Source organism: Homarus americanus, unplaced genomic scaffold (genome assembly GCF_018991925.1).
Source record: "Homarus americanus isolate GMGI-L3 unplaced genomic scaffold, GMGI_Hamer_2.0 scaffold34551, whole genome shotgun sequence".
NCBI lineage: Eukaryota > Metazoa > Arthropoda > Malacostraca > Decapoda > Nephropidae > Homarus > Homarus americanus.
This window is the reverse complement of record NW_024756211.1, coordinates 1-7,928: the sequence shown is the minus strand read 5'-3', so window position 1 is coordinate 7,928 and position 7,928 is coordinate 1. Positions and strand designations below refer to the sequence as shown.

Genomic DNA, 7,928 nt, shown 5'->3' with positions numbered 1-7,928 from the left:
TCAACGAGGCTTGGCACTCCCATTCCCCCATCCTTCAGGGGTAGGCCAATTAAGGCTGTATGAAGAGTGTGAGGAAGGTGAAACCACTGCCTGACACGTAGATTGATCTTTTTATCCAGGCATCTGAGCAGATTGAGGGAGCTCGAGCCTTTCACATATTTGTACTGGAGCTTGGGGATGACATGTTGCTTCAGTATTTTTAGCTTCTGTAGGGGCTTGAGAGGACATTTACCAATCCTGTCCATGATGGTTACCAACGCCGCTTTTTCCGAATTGACCTGTCGCCCTGGTTTCTCTAGCCCCGAGGGACCCACTCTTAGTCCGAGGTATTGGATGTACTCATCGGGCTGGATGCTCGGAATGGGTATTGCTTCGCCTGTATCTGGGTGACGTAGGTGGAAGGACGATTCCGTCACTACACGGAGTCTTACCCCATTCCGGTTCCCTGCTGCTCTCTCGAGACTAATGGTGGCGCACTTTGCTGGTTGTGCAGCCAGACCTCTTGCTTGAAGGAAGTCATCTAACATGGCAAGGTTTCTCCTCATACCCAGATTGGATTCAGAGACTTCTACCAGGTCATCAGCAAATCCGGTTACTGCAACGTTGGTGTGTTCGTCGAAGCGGTAACCAGTCGCTTGGCCTAGTGATGCCAGGTATTCGTCCACCACTGAACAAAAGAGGAAGGGCGAGAGTGGACAACCCTGTTTAACTCCTCTAGTGATGGAGATAGTCTCTGATTCTTCCCCGTTGACACAGATCTGGGTCTCCAAGTTGTCGTACAAGTCCTGCACAACGCCTAGAATATGCTGTGGTGTATCTAGCCTGCAGAGAGCTCTATTGAGAGAAGAGTGCGAGATGGTGTCGAAGGCCTTTGCAACGTCTATGAAAGCAATATAGACGTTCCTCTTCTCTCTACGGGCGTGTCTGATGATCCCTTCTATGAGTGCGAGGTTTTCCCCACACCCGTCGACTTCCCGAAAAGCCTTTTGGCTAATGCTGGTGTCCGCATTCTTGCTCAACCTGTGTGCCAGGATCTTGCAATATACCCTAAGGAAGTGTGACCCGATGGTGATGGGTCGCCAGTTGGATGGATTTCCTAGGGGCGACTTCTTGGGGAGCATAGTTGTTCTGCTCATTTTGGTCCATGGGGGAACCCTTGCCAGGTATAGCCACACATTAAAGACCCTGCCCAGAACTCCTGATCCAAGTCTTTGTAGGGCTTTGGAGTCTAACTCTGGGTTCTCAGGGCCTGTTGCCGTCTCAGGTCCTCGTAGTGCTGCCAGAATATCCTCCTTGGAGATTGGCAGGAGAGTGTTTAGCATGTTATCATTGTTTTTTCTGGTGTATGGCAAGTTGTCAGGGGGAGATGGTGCGGAGAACCTGGGTCTATATTCGCTGTCAAATTCAGCGACCGTAGGTGTCTCCCCCTCGAATTCCACAGCATCAATGATCTTTTTAGCAAGCTCTTTGGGGTTTCGTTGGTAGGCCCTTTGTGTACGTGCATACTCCCTCTTCTTCCGCACTTTCCTAGGAAGATGTTGTTCCCTAGGTTGATTATTGGTGGTGGTACTCCTCCGAGGTTGTCTCCTTCCGGTGAAGAGCCTCGGTCTGTGCTGCCTGAGTGCTGTCTCTAAACCGTCCAGTACTGCACCATAGTCCCCCTCCGTTAGGTCTTCGGGAGCGGGGATGTTGTGCAACACCTGGTTAAGGTCAGAGATTAGCGTGTTAGCCTCCTCCTCCTCCTCACTGAGCGTCCTGAGATACTCCCACAACCTCCTCCTAGCCTCGAGCTCATGGTCCAGTTCTTCTTCTTCAGATTCGCTGGAGGAGTCGTCTGGATCTGATGGGTTGGGGTCGTTCCCTCCTTGGGGAAGGTTTTGGGGGTTCGGGGCATCTTCGTCACCTAGGTCAGGGTGCGGATGTAGCCTCTGTTGGTTGATGTTCGCAAGGCTTTCTTGTACAGCTGTTTTGTACTTCGAGATTCTTCTCATTGCTTTGAGCCTTTCTAGGCCAATTGAACCTCCAGGAAGACTTTCCAGCAAGAGCTGGTTGATAAAGGTTGTCTTCCTGCCGGACAGGAGGATCCGTACTTCTTCCTCGGCAATTAATGCAACCTCTTGAGGCGAGTATGGTACCCTTTTAGCTGGTTTGAGTGCCTTGTTATACATTTCCTTGTGCGTTAGTCGAGTGTGCTGGGTGAGGCCCCTCGCACTTAAAAATGTTCTCCCACAAACATCACACTGATGCATCTTAGGGTCGGCACGAGGTGGTGTCTTGCTGCGATCTTTGGATGGTAGGGTGCAGCTTAGTGTCTCGTCGAAACTGTCGGGACAGCTATTCCTACAACATTCAAGGAAATGTTTTTCACACCTTTCTGGCTTGCTGACTGCCATTTTGCAATTGCCACATCTGATGGTCACTACCCGATGGTGTTTGGCCCGAGCATGCCTGATGTACTTGAGGATGTTGTGGTACACCTCGGTGCAATGGGCACAATTGATTGTAACTAAAGCGCAGCATCCATAATATTCAATCTCATTCGCCGCTCTGCTAACAGACGCGTCCAGTTGACTTCTACTGGTCTGATTGGGGTGATCCATGGCTTCTATCTGAACAGAAGCCGTGGTGTCTGAAGGACTTAATGGGCCTGGGGGCTTGCCAGGTTTCCCATCCTTCACCAGAGATACTCCCCTAGAGAGAGCCCCGTCTGACTGGGGCGTACTCTCTCCGAGATACTGCCGTTCCCAGGACGGTGGGGGGTCACGTGGTGCCCCTGCAACCACGGACCCCGCCCTCCTAGTGTGGGGACCTCGCCCGCCGGCGCAGTCCCCACCCTCCTTCTCCTCCGGACTCACACTCTGTTTTGATAGCACACGCTTTTGCCGAACAGCTAAGCTGAACGCCCGACTCTCGCCTGCCTTGGAAGCTGAAGACTCCACTGACGGTGGGCACGGTTCGATAGTTGCGTTGAACATCAGCTTAACTTTAAAACACAATAACCGCTTATCCGAGGACACACGGAATTACAACCTGGATTCTGAAAGCTGAATTGCAACTACCCTTTGGAGAGTCATAGTTACTCCCGCCGTTTCCCGCGCTTGGTTGAATTTCTTCACTTTGACATTCAGAGCACTGGGCAGAAATCACATTGCGTCAACATCCATCAAAGACCATCGCAATGCTTTGTTTTAATTAGACAGTCGGATTCCCCTGGTCCGTGCCAGTTCTGAGTTGATCGCTGGGCGCCAGCCGAAGTGGGATTTTAGTGAACCGAACGGCCCCGCCTCACCCCCGCACCTCTTACTACAAGAGCTTTGGAGGGACGGCGAACACCGCCGGAGAACACGCCCACGCAGCCTAGCGCGTTCCACGGAAGGGCCGGAGGTACGCCGGTCCGAGCTCGGTTTAGAGAGGCGCTAGGCCACCGCAGCGCGCCCCGCACGAGAGAGGAGCGCACATGTGCGACATCATCCCTCGCCGGACGAACCACGGCAGTTTGCCCTAACGTCCCTACCGTCACCTCGCCTAGTCCTGCGCCCGAACCCAGGCCCGCTTCCCCCACAGGCCCGACTGGCCTGATCCTCAGAGCCAATCCTTATCCCAAAGTTACGGATCTCATTTGCCGACTTCCCTTACCTACATTAGTCTATCGACCAGAGGCTGCTTACCTTGGAGACCAGATACGGTTATGGGTACGCACAGGCCGGGAAAAGCAGACGCCGCCGGAAACGAGTTCCGACAATGCTGCCTGGGATAACCACCCTCGCATTTTTCACGGACCGGCGGTGGCACTCGGGACGCGGCAAGAACCGCGGCTCTCTACGGCTAACCGTCTTACCAACGCCCTCTCTCTGCATGAGAGATTTCTAGGGCCACGGCGCCTTAAAACAGAAAAAGAGAATCCTTTTCCTGACTACTCGCCAGTGGATTTTGAGTTGGTTTCAGTTGCGGTAATTCTTCATGGGCATGTAGTATTCTAAAGGGCGCACACATTATTCGCTTAGGTTCCAGGTTCTGGTTGCTGAATAAGTACCGTATTCTTTTCGCCACTCATCTCGGCTCTTTCACTTGTTAGATCAGCATATATAAGACCGAGGTAGATACAGATAGAACCCCCTCACTTTAGTTCTTTCTTTCTTTCTCCTGCTCGTTGCATTTGTCTTCGGCGTGATCGTGCCCAGCCCCGCTTAGGAGCGATCAACCCATGTCCAACTGATGTCTACATGGAACCCTTCTCCGCTTCGGTCATCAAGGGAGTCTCTCTCGAGTATTTGCTACTACCACCAAGATCTGCACCAGTGGCGGCTCCAGGCCGGCCCACGCCGAAACCCTTCAGCGCTCACCACTGCGACCCTCCTACTCACCGGGGCTTCGAGACCTCGCCTTGAGAGCGAGGCCGGTAGTGCGCCCGGCGGTCGAGTAACGGGAGAATGCTTGAGCGCCATACCATTTTAAGGGCTAGTTGCTTCGGCAGGTGAGTTGTTACACACTCCTTAGCGGATTCCAACTTCCATGGCCACCGTCCTGCTGTCTATAGCAACCAACGCCTTTCAATGGGATCTGAATGAGCATTCATTTAGGCCCCTTAACTCGACGTTTGGTTCATCCCACAGCGCCAGTTCTGCTTACCAAAAGTGGCCCACTAGATACTCAGATTAGTCGCCGGAGCTTCATCCCCACAAGCAAGCTCGGCATCTCACCCATTTAAAGTTTGAGAATAGGTTGAGGACGTTTCGTCCCCAAGACCTCTAATCATTCGCTTTACCGGATGAAATTCACCCTGCGAGTTCCAGCTATCCTGAGGGAAACTTCGGAGGGAACCAGCTACTAGATGATTCGATTAGTCTTTCGCCCCTATACCCAGCTCCGACGATCGATTTGCACGTCAGAATCGCTACGGACCTCCACCAGAGTTTCCTCTGGCTTCATCCTGGCCAGGCATAGTTCACCATCTTTCGGGTCCCAACATATATGCTCATGGTACTTGCCGACTGCCCGCGAGCCTGCCCCGGTGCGCCTCCGCCTTTTACCGACGGCCCGCTTCCGGGGACGGACAGCACCGCGGCGTCTTGGCAAGTCCCGGGCCTGCGCCCCCCCCTCCCATGAGGGGAAATTAAACTTCGACCATCGCCCTGACGACTTCCACCACACGCAACGTCCAGAGACGGGAGTATCTCACCCCGCTTTGTCGCGGCGCGGCGAGGGCCGCAGGCAGCCGGTCAGATCGGCTCCAAGACGCACCGGAGAGCCTGTTACAGCTGCCCTGGCGCCCGTCACTTTATTTCGCCTTTGGGTTTAGTGTGAGCCCATTGACTTGCACATGTTAGACTCCCTTGGTCCGTGTTTCTGGGTGACGGGCCGGTGGATCACTGACCTTTTGCACACCGCGGAGTATAAAACTGCCGCCGAAGCGGGCGGCATACTCGACGACCGTCGCAGGGCGTTGTGACACTGGTGGTTTCGTGGCGCGGGTCTCCCCAGACGAGCTGAGAGAGAGTCGGCGCGAGGTACCAGTCCGACTGGGTTTCGATTAAACTTTTCACAACGGTCGCTGTGACCTACCATTTAGGCGAAATACGCCCGCCGACGCCAGCGTGAGTGGGGGCGCTACCAAACATTTTTGGGTCGCCCACTCACAACACCCCACTCCAGCCGACAGCCGACGAGCTTTGAACTTCAGTTCCACCTTCGAAGCTTCCAATTCGCTTATTCTTAACGGTTTCCACGACTTTGAACTCTCTTCAAAGATCTTTCTAACTTCTCACGGTACTTGTTCGCTATCGGTCCTGTGGTCAAGATGAAATTTTAGATGGAGTTTACCACCTGCTTTGGGCTGCACTTTCAAGCAACCCGACTCTACAGAGAGGCCCTTTCCGACCGTCCCATCTGTACCCTCACGGGCGCCGCCATACGGGCCTGTCACCCTCCATGGGCAGTGGCCGCTTTCAAGCTTGACTTAGACGGTATGGGACGGCATGCTGGACCCTCTGAAACGCAACACCCCTCGTGCCCGAAGACATCGAGGTTATGCGCTGGGCTTTTCCCGGTTCAGTCGCCCTTACTAAGGGAATCCCTGTTGGTTTCTTTTCCTCCGCTTATTAATATGCTTAAATTTGGCGGGTAGCTCTCTCCTACTACGAGGTCGATCGTGGTCTCATCATCCTTAGGGGGAACATGTTCCCCAACCACGAAGCGGAAGACGCTCTGCCACCGACTTTCTTCACCACCGACATTACCACGTGCTGCTGCAAAAGACATACACAGGAAAGTTTGAGGGGCTTGTCGCGGGGGTACCAGCGGCCATGGCGCCGGCACTCCCACCCCTGACTCCGTTCCTTCTCAACGAGCAGCTTAGGTGCTCGGCAACATCAATAGTGGTAAATAGCCAATAGGAAAAGTGTACCAGCAGAACATCTCTCGCAAAGTCATATACACAGTTTTAATGCATATACGCTCGTGTTCCGCCCTTACTCGGCCGCACCTTTGCCGCTTAAACTTTGACCTCTTTCCCCGTTCCCGCATGCCAAAGCAGTGGCACTTGTTTATCCGGAGAAAGAGAGCGAGAGTCGCAGTATTAATTGGCGTGAGCGGCCTTTCCGGCTGCAGAACTAGTGCTCTCTCCCGGCGAGCGCCGTTATGAGCCGCAACACCGTCTTTAACGCGTTTAGAGAGAACTCCCCCTCCCTCCCTCCCAGGCCTGTCATGAGATAGACGTGGACTCGTGGCGAACTCTCAAAGAGAACGCCCACACCACGTCTGACCGTGGGAGAGGGTGGAGGAGCGAGTGAGGAAGAGCACGGCGTCACCCAAGCATTCTCGTCCCGACAAGAGCAATTGTCATCTCTCTGCCTGCGCCACTACATGGTAGAATGCGGGCCCAGGCGCACTCATCAATTTAGGTTCCACTGCAATGCATGCCAAGCACTCTTTTCGAGGTGATAGACGAAATTCCGGCGGGGCTTACTTAAAAGATATCCGACCCGGTTTCGTTTCCTCTTCGTGGGATGGAGTGCCTCTTAGAACATGTGCAGCATCAGCCATGAGCGGCCGACGGCCATTCGTGTCTCTGTGACAGCAGAAAAGAGCGCTCCATATTTGGAGCAGGGCGACAACTGTCACCGGATTGACACACATGTGTGCCTTATTTTATGTGGCGATCAGGTGCGCCAAGCCCATGGACCTGCTAGTGATAGGCTTGTTTTTATGGCACGCCTGCCAAGTAAGGGCGATTAAACCTCAAGGTGAATCTTGTTCGGGTTAGCTTCGTGTCGGGGAGACAGTCAGCAGGCACCGAACTCGCAGCAACCGATGGATGTATATTTCCGACCCTCGTAGAGGAGTGGCGGCGACAAGCTCATATGGCTGCCGCCGCCGCCGCAATATGCGTTCAACTTGTCGATGTATCTGGTATTCTTGCTATTCACATACCGACACGCAGTTTCCTGCGGTCTTCATCGACCCACGAGCCGAGTGATCCCCCGTTAAGAGTTGTGTATTTGCCATTTGGTCTTTTTGCGACTAACCATCACAGGTCGAGTCTCAATGAAAGGGTTTGACAGACATAGCCCAAGTTTGTGGTTTGGGTATGGCCGGACGGCTTGTTGTTGTTGTTTTTTGACACTTGAATTTCACTCTTTTTGGGTCAAGAGGCTTATTCGCCGGTAGTAAGGAACGGACGGGCAGCCGTCCAAAGCCCCGTCCGTCCTCCTCCTCCGGTCTTCGCGCTCTCGCCCGAGTGTGGTCCACCTACAGCGTGGTGGTACCTATTTTTGGTGCGGGGGCCGGGATTGTCCTCTTTCGCTGCTGGAGTTGCCAGAGCAGAGCCCGAGACCGCCCAAATCAGGAGAGTAGTAGTAGTAGTTTTAAGAGCGCCCCGTTCTCTTTCTCTCTGTTAATGATCCTTCCGCAGGTTCACTTACGGAAACCTT

The 7,928-nt window shown here is 53.7% G+C and overlaps 1 non-coding gene across 1 annotated transcript; it reads right to left on the bottom strand.

Annotated features, from left to right (window-relative positions):
• Positions 1-7,323: 7,323 nt before the first annotated feature.
• Positions 7,324-7,490, bottom strand: LOC121856736. The gene has a single exon (XR_006087042.1). It is a non-coding gene; the product is annotated as a 5.8S ribosomal RNA (ribosomal RNA).
• Between the last annotated feature and the right edge of the window lie 438 nt (positions 7,491-7,928).